General features: G+C 35.7%; 1 protein-coding gene across 1 annotated transcript in view; it reads left to right on the top strand.

Annotated features, from left to right (window-relative positions):
- LOC114881042 (trace amine-associated receptor 1) overlaps positions 1 to 14474 on the top strand; it is a 349388-nt gene that overhangs the window by 290630 nt on the left and 44284 nt on the right. The gene's annotated exons all lie outside the window — the stretch shown is intronic.

Here is a 14474-nt window from a genome sequence, read left to right as displayed (position 1 = left end):
AAAGAGGGGTACAACAAAATCGCAGGGAGTGATACGCGGACGTCGAAGATACCGTTGCCGGACTCAGAATCACAATCGTTAATAATCCAAGGGGCTTACCAAACTACCGCACACTCGCACTCCCACAACACACGCGCGCGTTATACCGTTCGCTTTACAATTCACTTTCTACTACAATTGCTCCTGGTGCGGAGGCTGGTGCGTGGGAGCGAGAGGTAGGAGAGCTCGGCGATTGTAAAGGCACATGTGACACTACGTTACAATTAATAATTTTATTTCAACAAAAATAATTTCATATATTTAGCCCTTTTAATTTCGAAATATTTAAAATTGTATTACCTTTGATCCTAATTTCATATACTACTGTATATCAATTATATTATGGAAGTACATATATTATGATACTTATAAATTCATTTATACAATAAATATATAATTAGATTGAAGTAAATAATGCAAGTTAATATTCGATCAACGATTTAAAGAAATATTATTATATAGATGTTGAACGACGGAGGTTGAGTGCCTGATTTAACAATTTGCTGACTCGTCTAGTCTATTCAATTCGTAATGCCTCATCAATCTCCAATCTCATTCATCTCCAGTTCTTCATTCTGACTCGATCAAAATAGAATTTAATGGTACTTTTCAATTTTTATAATAAATCTTTAATAATTTATTCTAATTACTAAAGGAAAATAGGGTATTTAATTATTTTTCCAATGCTGAGGATAAATAAACGTAAGTAAATTCTAATATATTAAATACAGCAGAAAAAATTTGTTACATTATGTGTTGTGACCCTTTTCGTGATTCACTCTCTATGATATAATTCGTTACAAAATCGTTGGGCGCCAGCCACGTTCCGTGGCGAGGAGAGGATAATGGGACAGAAAAAGGGGGTCTTACAAGGGACGTGTCTCGTGGCACTTCCGTCCGTACAATCTTCGCGGAGGAGGTCGCAAGGTGGACGATTGTGGGTGGGGAAGATCTCGGGGTCAGGATGGGTCTGCAGAATGCTCTTACGTTACGCGTCGTGGAAGGGTTATTGACGGAAAGTCATAGGGGGAGGACAAAGGGGAACAGCGAAAACGCCGGTCGCGGGCGGAACGTCCGCGGACGAGAAACTTCCGTTGCTAGTCTCAGCTGATACAATTTGAAAAGGGGGTAATAATGCAAACGACTCACCGGTGCTGCACCTGTCGCACTCACACACACCACTCTCCAATTCTACGTCTATAATTTGATTCGGACTCGCTGTATAAATCTTTGGAAATTGCTTTGGAAAATCGCTTTGGAAAATCGCCAAGTACTCGCAATGATACGTCGAACGCAAGGTGACGGCTCGTCGCCGCGGTATCGGCGACGAGCCCGTCGGGAGGAGTCTTTGGGGAGGGGATGGACTGATTTTGGGACATCACCCGGGCCTGGGGATAATCGATAATCGATTGTCGATCTGTCGGTGGTCGGGGTCGATGGGGTTGACGGATATCCTGCGGTGACGGGTGGGCTGAGGTTTTCGGGCTCGGCGACAGATGGCTCCGGGTGGGCGTTTTCGACGTCTTTTGGGGAGCTTCGTTTAGTTTTCGAAGTCCCGCGTTGCTCCCTTTCCTTGGGAGGGGTTGGGGGTCTGTCGCCGACCTCGATGCACCTGCTGGGGTAGTCCTCGTCGATTCGGTCCGTCGCCTCCATCGGCCCGACACCGGTGGGCAGGGAGAAAGGGGTAAGGTAAGGGAAGGGTTAGGGGTTATCTGGAGGTGGGAGTGAGAGGTGAGAGAAGCGCAGCGATTGTAACGGGGGGGGGGGGGGGGGGGCACGGGTGTCACCACGTTACAGTGTATATGTTTTAAGCAATTCAAAAACTGTAATTAATTAATCAAGTAATATATGTATATATATAATTCCTGTATTGTCTCATAATAAATTCGTTGTTAATGAAAAAATTAGTGTAAAATATAATATATATTAGGGTTTTGAAAGAGTCACACTCATACTTAACTATATACATATATTTACTTATTGTTAGTCTAACTTTACGAACAATATAATAAGTAATAAAAAGGAATTGTAATGTCGGTGGTACTCGCTCTCACTGAGTCCACGGCATTGCTTATGTATATTAGAATTGTTTTACTTACTTGGTACTGGACGGGTAGAACCTATTGTAAGTGGATGGTTCAGATGTTGGATCAGGAGGGCGGATAGTCCAAGTAAAGGTCACGCACTTTCGATCACCAATTAGTTTATTCACTTGTGTTTACAGTTCTTTATTCGCAGGTGTCTTTACAATTGAAGGTCAATGGAACCTTGCTCTGTCGAAGTGTACTGAACTTCGTAGCAGAATCGTGTACGAACTTGAAGATTGAACTCGCGTTGACTCGAAGACGGATATTATTGTTACTGCACGTTGACTCGTGAATTACGAACTACGAACTGCGAACTCGCGAGCGAGGGTATTAGGTTGATTTCTTAATTCTGGTGAACTACATTCCTTTAGGTTGTCAGCATTTTCACAATATGCCGACCCAAATTAACTGGTCACTCAGGATTGGGAAACGATGAATTTGTTTCGTGACAGAATATAAAATAAGATAAGATCCTACAACTAACATGGCGCGTGGTAAATAAAAAGGCGGGCTACGCAGAATGGGACGAAACAAAGAAGGCCCCATCCTACAGTTCACGCATCTACTGAACTATAAAAGTCCCTATGTATATTTCTAAGTGTGCCAACTTAGATGTGCCGAACAACCTTTCAATATATGAACATATTAATAATTAAAGCTGCTCATCCTAAAAAGTGCATAAGAAAATTCTGCGCCTATATTCAAATTCCCCAAGTGATCCCTTCTTATTGTTAGACAGAACTTTTCTTTTTCTTAGAATTAAATAGCTAATTGTTTGCCTAAATTGAATGTACCAATACAAAATGCCTATACAGAATATAATTTACAGGATAAAAAATGATCCGATAGGTACAGGGTCGTGGAAGATAATTACAAGCAGCAATCATACTTGTTTAATTAAAGAAAATGATTCCATAATTATATAATTGTATTCTCGTTAATCGTTAATAGAGAAATATTGACCTAAAAAGTTCACACATTAATCATTTCATACACATCTATAAAATATGGAGGCAATAATGTATAGAACTTTCTAAATACTCCATAATATAACATAAATTTCGATTCAATCAATATTGTGTGCAAACATGTTAACGAATTTGTTCAGTAAACTATGTGTAAGCAGCTTAGCTAATTACCAAATATGACGAGAAAATGTTTAATTTTACTTCAAAGCGTTCCAACATGACATCGTTATACAATCGTGAACACAAACAACATATATGTAAGTATTTAAATACGTATATATGATATATACTATTTACATATTCTAACGTTCACATCCGGATATCTAGAAAATTCGAATAAATAACATACTAATGTTACAATTAATAATGTTAAATTAATATATTAGAATTTACTTACGTTTATTTATCCTCGGCATTTGAAAAATAATTAAATACCTCATTTTCCTTTAGTAATTAGAATAAATTATTAATTATTTACTATAATAAGATAACCATCGTACTACCAAAGGGAATACTTTACACCTATCATGTTGCATTTTATGGATTTATTTTTTTATCAAGCTGGTCAAAATTTTGATAAAAACAATGAATATAGCCCGATTGCAATGATAATCGAGTGAATAAATGATGCCAGGTTTGACTTGTAAAAATATCAGTACGCGTTTTGGAGATAATATAAACTCTTTATTCCGGTTATACTTCGTCATGAAGATGCCTTCGACAGTGTAGCCTTTTGCTTATGACACCCCCAAGTTGAAGGACTTTCCCTTAAAAAAGAGAAATGGGAAAAACGCAATCTGGTTGGTCGCGCCCCACCTCAATTCACACGTATTCTTCGGTAGTGACGTATGATTGATAAAAGTGATCACATCTACTAATTAGACTCGTGTAAAACTAGTGGGTCAGTTAATATGTGCATAGTATTCCCTCTTGCCACTGTGCCGTCCCGCGAGACGTGCCATCGGTGGACAGTAAGTACCTTACAAGGAAAGATCTTGGAACGTAATATCTCGATTTAAATAAAATTTTGTGTGATGATATGATTGAAATACTCAAATCAGTCATACGAGGATCGGTTGAGAAATAATGCACACTTGAATATAACTCGAGAGCGAAAACATGTATTTAGTGTTTATAAAATTTAGAAAGCGAACAAAAGTACGATTCATTGACTACAAAATAGTGTGTTTACTTTTTAAACACACGTGAATCGTATGTGAATAATGTAAGTTTTACTGAATATGTTTCGAAATATTGGGAATTTCTCAATAGCTAACTCTCTTGTCTATTGGTTATTCTCGTGTTATATCCGAGCATGCATTATTCATCAGCCGATTCGTGCATATAATTTTAAGCGTAGACAGTTAATATTTTATGAAGTATTTAATATAAAAATTTTGAAGTACGTTTACATATTCTGGATAGATAAGAGCTTTGACTAGGATGTAAATTTTTTTCTCGTTTGAGTACAGATTTGAGCCTTGTTACGGTCAATAACCTACATTTTTTTCTTATTTGTTATTTTGTAGCATACAATATTTTATATACATAAATGTATAACATATAATTAATTATAATTATTAGATACTATTTACGATTAACAACTATATTTTTTTAATACCCAATTGATAAATTACAAATATAAGACTCGCGATTAGGTGCTCGAATTTCATGTTTTTTCACTTCTGAATCATTTTGCAACGTAATAAGGAAAAAGAAACCAAGTCAATCTGTACGTCTCTTTTGTACCTCTACTTACACAAAAATTATTGATATCAAATTATGTCTTCGAAACCATAACCATTGCAAAGATGTTAAGGGTGGTCGATTTAAATGAGTCACCCTCTATATATGTATACTGGCTGTTCCGACCGTTCGACGGAACAGATATGCGAGAATTTCTTAAAGGAGTTTATGACAGTTCCTCGACGACAGGCTATTTTTGAGTTCAGGCATTTTAGCATTTTCTGGCAATAACCGTTTACCTTTTTGTACAATAGAGTCCGGTTTTAAGTTTCGTTTTCGTCCTCAATAGCTCCGCTCATGTCAGAAACTCGGATTTTTCCGAAGGGTAAATTAATATTCGGTACCTCGGAACGGTACCCTAACCTTCGAGGGTCAACCTGGATGGAAAAGCTCCGGCATAGCCGGACTTTCGAGGTTCTCGTGTACACACCGATATCGCCCCACCCTCTCTAAACGAAAACGCGCTAAAGGCGCTAGAGAAGGTGGAACCGATCTTCAGGAGGACACGCTGATTGGAAAACCAGCGCGACTTTTGACTTTTGATTTTTCGCGAAAACCAACCAGCGCGTTGTCCCCCAACTCGACGTCTCCATCGGAGTCAATATAGCGGCGTTCGTAACGCATTTTTCTCTCACTGCCTTACAAGCTATCGTACGCGAATTTAAAAAAAGATAAGATCGGAAATAAAATAGTTTTCGACCACGCACAGCCATCGTTCGGACAAAGTTTTTTATCATCTGGTCTCATCGTTTCGGAGACCAGAAACCACAACTAGTTAAAGACTAATTAGTTCTGAATTTAACATGACGTTCGGGCAAAATCACGACGTTATTGCCACGAGACAAAACACTGGCTGATGACTAAAATAAATATACAACTACAGTTTAAAATGAAAAGCAAGGAAGAAACTTATGAATATTTCCTAAAGTATATGAATAAATGGAAAAATTAAGAGCGTGAAGGAAGATGATGGAAGAAAATTCCATAACAGCAGATTCCAAGAATTGTTTAGAAGGAATGGCATCAGTTATTAGAGAACAGCGGCATACAGCTCCCAAAGTAATTGCGTGGCAGAAGAGATGAATAGAAGTCTGTTAGATAAAGTATGCACCATGAAAACCACCATCTGTATAACTGATACAGATCTTGCAGTATTTTTCTAAGTGAAAAATAGATCAGTAAAGTTAGATAAAGGAACAACACCTCAGGAAAAATAAAGATATAGAAGATATGCAGTTTCATATTTTAAATTAGAACAACAGTTCGTGTTAGAAACACTATTAGAAATATTTGTAAATTACTTAATGGTACAACCAGTATTTTTAAACTAGTGACTGGTAGAAAACCCACAAAGCAAGAAGAGAAGAACGAAAGATGCAGCAGAAATAGAAGTTAAGTAATACCTTACTGTGCTAATGAAAGTGAGACATACATAGAAAAGGTGATTTATAAGGATAAGAAATAGTAACTGAAAATATGAAAAATGAAGACATCTATCTGAAGGACAAAAAGGAGGAATAATAAGTACTACGAAAAACCGATCTGATAGTACCAGAGGAACATAGAAAACATGCTGAAAAGAAAGATGTAATGGAAGGAACGAGAAGTTCTGAAAGGATAAAAAGGAAGAAAGAGCAGGCTTACAGTGCGGTAAGCCGAGATGGACTGGTACCAAAGAATTTCCAACAAGGGTTAGAATCTAAGGATAGAAAATACTGGAAGGGAGCTATGAACGAAGAACTGGGATCAATAATAAGGCATCAGGTATAAGATCTCGTGGACAGAGAAGAAACACTGAAGATGTTCTAATGTAAGTGGATTTATAATATAAAGAAAGACAGAGATAGAAGAACAACAAAATATAAAAGAAAGTTAGTAGCAATTGGCTGAATAAATCATGAAGAATCATTTGCAGCGGTGATAAAATTGAAAATTATTCGGGTAATGTTAGCAGTTTCTAGCATGTACATACAGCATTGAGCAAAGTAGGCTTCCCTAGAGAAAATGGCGATATAGGGCGGGAAGTGACGAACTGGTACTAGTGACACACTAGTTCAACTTCTCTACAATGACACCACTCAAAATCAAGAGCTGCTTTATCACCTAAGAAAAAGAATTAATTAACATTTTAATAAAGGAAGACAAGGAAGAAGATAAGTAGTGAATGAATTGTTAAAAAAACTAAACTCCGGCTGCTTTCCTGAGAAATTAACTCATTCGACTTATGTTACTCTTTTTGCAAACCAATGATATGTACACTAGCTATCAAGTCAGGTTTCCCAGGGATAATAGTGATCCCCCCCCCAACCACCACCACCACCACCACCACCACTACTACTACTACTACCATCCAGCTTTCGATGGATTCACGGATTTTCGACCACCCCTCTGGACTTCCTCGGGTTCCCAGATTTCAGGATTCCGAAGCTCTTAGCTCCCCTCCCCCCTCGCCACTGTAGGCCTCCCCTCCCCCGAGCTCACCCCCTCATAGACGTTCCCGAGAAAAATGATAATGTAGCGAAAGGGCCCCACATGTATGGGTCTATAGCCTCTCACCACTTGGGTTTAAACGTTTATCTGTATTCTTCAGTTATATATTTATAGTATTTAATAGTTCAAAGTTCTTCTAAATTCTATTCTTTCTAAATTATTTTTAATATTAATATTGTATTATTCTATACTTTATTTTTTAATATTAGTATCGTATTATTTTTAATATTAATACTTGAGAATTCCTACTTTCTCTAGGGAAGCTTGATTTCACGGAGTGTACAATATCCGGTTTTAAGGTTGATAAACGAAAAGCGTGTAAAATAAATCAAAGCACCTATGAATTACCTAAATCAAGTCGCTATTGGAACGAAGAAATAGATAATGATCTCGAATCAATAGAGAAGTCAAAGAAAATCAATAAACAACTTCTTACGATAAGGGTTAATTAACGACTTCGCCTAAGACTGCGGTTAAGCTCAGGATTGAACGTGTCAACAGCTCATTAATTTCAAAGATTTCATCTTAACAAAGAGCTTATTCTATAGGCAGTATCCCACGGAATATAATTCTTTTATGTTTAAAAATAATGTATCTTTCAGATTATTACATCTGATGTACAGATTACACTTTGCTGTTTATTTAAAACTTTTTAGCTAGAAATTCAACCAAACTCATCTCTGAAGCACCTTATGACTTCTTTCTACTTTTCCAAAGATTTTTTCCTCACGAATCTTTAGAAGGACATTATTTTGAATCAATTAAGGTGCTAGAACAAGTTCGTTGAAGGAGTTGAAAGTCATTTCAGAAACTCAAGTCGAACAATGTTTTGAAAAAAGTAAAAGGTGTTTGTATTATAAGCAATCAGAAATGTTTTGAAAGTAAACAAATAAATACTGATGAATAAATCAGTAGTTTATTTAAAAATTTGTAACCGTTGAATAGCAGAGTTTGGGTCAATAGATACCTAAACAAGGATATTAACCTGAAATTAAATGTATAATTTGTAAACAAAAAAGTTTCATATATTGGAAGAATAAATTTTAAAGTGACAGTGTAAAATTTAGAAAATGAACATAGTATGGAATAAAAAATTAAATTAAAATTGGGGCTCTCTCCAAGGGTCCGCCATTCGAGGGTTAAATAGGTTAATACAAGTGTAACTGGAGAATAAGGTGAATATCTACAATAAACCCAGGCGTTTCTCAACCAAAACACTACATGCCATGGCGTCAATACCGACAGTACATGAATTCGTTATTAATATCTCGCAAAATTACAGTGTCAAGGATCACCCTAATTCGCTCGTGGAGAGAACCTCGGCCTATGCACTATACAAAATTCCATACAGGAGGATTAAGGTCCCATTCCCGATGATGTGGATGGCATAAGTATTGTCTCATTTTTCTATGACCACATTGCATAATCACATAAATTAAGAGTAGCGGTTGTTTTTGCAAATTTTGCGCATAAATTCTCGTCTCTTTAACGCCTTATTTTCATCTGGTAACATCATCCAAACTCTTCCACTTTCAGCCGGTAAGCAGGCCATCGCCTGTAGGTACGGCACCTTGGGCGGGATCGTAAGAAACCGCCAACTTCACGCCAAAAAAACGAAAAAAAATAACTAGAGAATGAGGTGAATAAAAGTACAATTTGTTGTCGCGCAGATTTTTCAGATGTTATTGACAAACAATTTTATTGTGGCCTCCATAAAGAAAGGTTCTTCGACGTTCGATAGGCACGTAAATTTCCTTAATGGTTCCGATAGCCGAGTTTAAGAATCTCGGTAAAGCCTACGTTATAAACCACATGGTATCTCGGTCGACCTGCACACACCCCATATCCATTTTTAGTTTTTCATTGTTCCACTTCCTTTCTAGAAGTGAACTAAGATTTCTTCGGCTTCGGGCTATCCAACTTTTCAAGGATCTGTTTGCTTGATAAACTTGGTTCAAAGGTGGAAATTTATTCCAAATAATTAACTTGATTTAAAAAGTTTAAAAGGAAAGGAATTATTTTTCTGATAGCAATTGAATAAAAAATTTACAAAATTATAGTAATTTCCAATATTCGGAATTTTTTAAATCATTATAATAGAATTATGAAAAATCGCTAAACCATCATCATGAAAAATCATTAAATCAGGAACTCGCCATTATGACAAATCATTAAATCATTAATGTATAATAAATACTCTCTTATTAATCACAATCCTAATCTTTCTGTTAATTATTATATAATAATAATTTATAAAAATTAAAAGAAGAGTATTTATAGTATTATACATATAATAATAATTGTATTTTCCTCACGTTTGGTTTAAAATGAGTATAGATCAACTTAAGGATCGGTATCAATGTCCAAATAAACTGACCCAATTTTTAGTTTGTACATGCGATAGAGTATATTTTCAATGTTATTACAATTGGTGTTTAACGGTTCGGTTGAGTGTTTTAATTCGGAGCTTGTCCGTTCACTACGAGATATACATTTGTTCTGTCGTTTGCAAAAATGGGATTTTTAGAATTTAACGAGGAGAGGGAGGAGTGGAAGGACTGGAGGCAAAATGTAGGAAACGTGGGAGGGAAAGTTCGTAGGTTTTAATTGGCTGTAAGGGTATATGGTGGAAGCTTGAAAAGGTGCGAATAGTGTCGCGTGGAGAGGGCGAAGGGAAGAGGCCTGTGTTCAGTTTTTCCAATTTCTATGGTATGACAGTCACATCAGTACCAGAGTAGTGCCGTTACTTTTGGGCGACCGTTTTATGGCTACTAAAATTATTTAACTCTGTTGGGAGTTTTGTGGATGTTACATTATGGCGGGCTTAAGAAAAATAAAAATTGCCGACTCGCTAATATTCGGGTGTATAGAATTGATGACTATAATAAGTATTGTTGGTGCGACCCAACAAATTGTATCATATAATAATGTATAATAATAATTATTATTATATCATTATAATATAATAATGATTTATAAAAGATAAAAGAAGAGTATAGCAATTCCGGATAATGAGAATTGTACTGCACGCGGTTTCAGGACCGCATTAGGATATTTGGAGTCTCGGGGCTATCTAAACTTCAAGGCTCCTTGCTTGACAAACTTGGAATAAAAATTGGAACTTATTCTAAATGAAATTAAATAACATTTAACTGTACCGAAAAGGGGCAATAGTAAACAAAATTGAATTCAATATTTGTTGACGTAGTAAGTGGAAAACTTAAAAGGGAGACCCTTGCAAAGTGGAGCCAGGGGAGCTGTAACCCCTCTTAGGCACCCCTTTAATCCAACACTGCGAGGTTTAACAATAATGTTCGCGAGCTGGTCACCCTGTGCTTGTTGAACGATTGTTTGAATTACCTGGGTAAATAGTCAACTAGGCTTACTGTTTGAAAGTACTTTTGTAAAAAGGGTATGTAAAAAAGTTAGACGGAAACGACCCAAACTTTTTGCCAAAAATTCATGAATTTTACATGATGGCGATGCACCCGCTCACGCAACACCATGGGAGGGAATTTTCAGCTAGCAAACAAATAAACGTTCGAGAACATCCTCCACCTACCCTTATTCAGTAGATTTAATCTAACGACTTTTTCTTGCACCCGGAGAAATATCAAAAAGAAGACATTTTGATGTCACTGATGACATAGGAACATTACGACAGTAATTCTGAAGGTCGTTCCACAGAACCATTTCCAGAATAGTTTTGAAGAGTGGACTAAGTGCTGGCGTCAATGCATGGCGTCCCAAGGGAAATACTTTGAAGGCGATCGCAGTGGTATTCATTAATGAGACCCGTAGCAATATTACTGTGGAAAATTTGCAAGCTTTATTTTCAGACCTCCTATGATATCACCGTTAGTACTTCTAGGTGTACATAATTGTCAACTGTTTAGACACAATTTTCAATGTTTTTCAAAGTTTAATAAATTGAAAAGGCTTTTTTAAGAGGTTTCCCTACTGTGACAGTGCTCGAAGTAGAGTAATGAAAACGACGAAACCGATTGAAACCACTTTTCGTGTATATTATACTACTTTTAAGGAATATATCAAAATTTGTTCAACCATAAATATGTATAGGTACTAGCATCTCAGCCATCTTGCCGTAGTTACCCCCAAAAAAAGTTCACGGACGATAACCATGATTGTTGTTGTTAAAGTTATCTGAAACAAAAGAACAAAAAAACTTCTCAATCTGTACGAGTGTAGCTATAGTTTGATCTAGAATCGTGTAAAAATATTGTTAATTTGAAAAATTATAGCGTTTTTATTTTTTTGCTTCTATTTTTAAGATAAAATAGTGGAGTCTTCCGAGTTTCAAATTTTTTGATTTAAACGCATCAAAAAAGTTTTAGGTAAAACGAAAACTGTACATCTATTGAATGTATCTCCAAAATATCAAATGGATCCGGCCATTAATTCCCGTGTTATCGTCATTACCAGTCTTAGAAATGTTATTTCGAAAAATTGGGTTTAAAGTTTTATGTACACATTTTTAGTTTATAATTTTAAATTCACGGTACTTACAATTAAGTACGTCAAATTTACTTAATTTAAGCTTTAAGAAAGTGCAATAACAAAAAAATTCGATGTTTTTGAACCGATACACTAGGGAAACCCCTTAAAAAGGTAAAATATTATTAGATAAAGTGTCTCAAAAAATTCTACGTACTTTTAATCATATATTGAAATGAAATTAGATCTAAACCTAACCTAAAACTGTAGATCTGAAACCCAAGGCGTCGTAATACTATTTGCAATTCTGTTTCTAATAATATATCGAAACGACTATTGGTTTTCACACTAGACGAGTGTTTAAATCAAAAATTTAAACGCCTGCAACTAATACTGGAAAGCAATCAGAAGAGAATATGTTTCAATCTGAAATTTCCTCTTTCTTCTTATTCGCGATTGGTTAGCCGGCTTCCTTTCCTGCAGAAAACGTTAGTGTTAGGTTAGGTTTGAGTCACGTTTTAATATGATATTAGAAATCCTTAAAATTGTTTGCAATACCTTTACTCAAATCTGAAAAAATCGAAGATTCCTACTTTAGATATACTAATTTTTATACGACACCCTCTTTGTATACCTACTTTTCCATATGTCCCAAAAGTAAAAGTTAAGACATAGGAGATCTGATGATCTCAAACCAAGTTAGAAAATTACTTTACCACTTTTACAGGTCCAATGCATACTTTTTAATTAATAAATTTATATGTTGTACAGTAAAATGTATCGGATTGCGTCGTATTAAAAAATTATACCTTAACATTTTCTACAACCATTTTACTGTCAATATTAATAAACACTAGCGTGGATAAAAACAATCAGTAAAAGAATAATATTAGAGCCAAGGTCAGTTGTATTCTATTTCAATTTTCGCATAAACAAAGGTTCAGATAAAAAAGTTTATTTCTTAACCTAAAAAGTAGAATAACCCCCTTTTTGATTGCACGACGATTAACGATCCACCTCGTATATGTTATATAACTAAATGGTGCAATTAAAAAGAAGATGGTACCCATTTGAGTCTTAAGAGTTAAAAAGAGAATATTCACCGGTGACCTAAATAGCTTAATGGTTAGCAGTCACCCGGCAAGCAGAAGATCCGGCAACCAATTCCATTCTACCAAGCCAATCTGCTGAACATTTTTCTCTTTTTTTAAAAGAAAAATATATCACTTCAAACATTTTATATATTTAGAGATGCGAACATTTCTGAAAGAAAAAGAAACAGATGTAACTTCAAAAAGCACATTAATATTGATAAGACAACATTTGAACAAGTTATCATACAAGTTGTCTCATAACTCCTGCAACGCCCGGAAATTGAGGGTTGCTAGGGTGGTTTTGAATAATTTTTTCCTTTACTAAAATGTTGGTTGAAACTTCATTTTTAAATTATTAACGAAAAACACTGGCCAATCACGAGAGCGTTGGCTCTCGATCATGTTCGGTCGTGAACAAACGCATTGGCACATCGTGGGTATCGAGGAGAGTCTTAAATTAAGTACAATGTATTATAGAATTATTCGTTATTCATGAATAACCTGTGCCTCACTTTTTAATAGCCACTAGAGATAATGTTGTCTTCGGGTTGAATTATTTGAAACAGGGCTGCGCCACTTATTGTTAGTGGTTACTGAGGGAAAACACTTTGAAAATCTCATTCATTAAATTTTCAACGTTTCTGAATAAAATACAATTTATTTGAATTGAATATCTCCTTTAGCTTTTTTATAATAAATTTTTCAAAATTAAAGCTACTTTTGAGCCACCCTGTATATTCTGTCATAAATCAAAATTTGCATAGACATACCTGTCCAATTTTTACTACAAGCGACTGTAAATCTACATTGGAAAAAATATGTATACCAAATCACAGTTATCATAGAAAATTTTCATATTGATATAAACAGTCATGTACAAATATCCGTTTGATAGATCCTTTATAAAGCGAAGTATTATTGATTCTGAAGTTCATTTGCTTATGTTACACACATCGACGCCCGTAGATACACGATAATATTATAATGCACGTGCATGTGCATGTAATGCGTGTGATTACGAAGCGTTCCTGACAGGAAATTATAGAGCAGGGAATTATCGAAGGGTTACCGTAATCCTTGGACGTTTCGGCAGTCAAATCGTTCGAGTTAACACGTTCGACCCCTGGAGTAATGCAAGTGCAGCTCAGCCGCGATAAAACGAAGTCGTAAATTAAACTACTACGAGAAGTGACGTTCTATCGACGTTCGTAGATGTCCAGTGCCAAAGAGCACATTACGTATGCTTGGTTTATGATTTGTAGGAGAAAGGCGTTTTTCGTTTCGAGATCATGTGCCAAACTCGTCAGTGAGGCTGACGACACACACCCAAACTATCCCCAAAATAATATAACGTAAATCATTCTCGAATTAAATTCAGGATAGGATAGTTGAAATTATTTCAACTATAAAGTTAGAGTTAAATTAGATTATGTGATTTCGGAACGCAGTTACTGGGACCAAACGCCTTCCTCGCCCATGTATTGAAGTTTTAAACTATAAAATTGAGATAAATATGTATCTAGTGTCGAAAAGATATGTTCCATTTATAAAAGTTATTTCGTTAATGAGAAGAAGTGTTTTACTATATACAGGGT

This window comes from Osmia bicornis, unplaced genomic scaffold, assembly GCF_907164935.1.
Source record: "Osmia bicornis bicornis unplaced genomic scaffold, iOsmBic2.1, whole genome shotgun sequence".
Lineage (NCBI taxonomy): Eukaryota > Metazoa > Arthropoda > Insecta > Hymenoptera > Megachilidae > Osmia > Osmia bicornis.
Note: the sequence above shows the minus strand (reverse complement) of the source record. Positions and strands in the feature narration are given on the sequence as shown.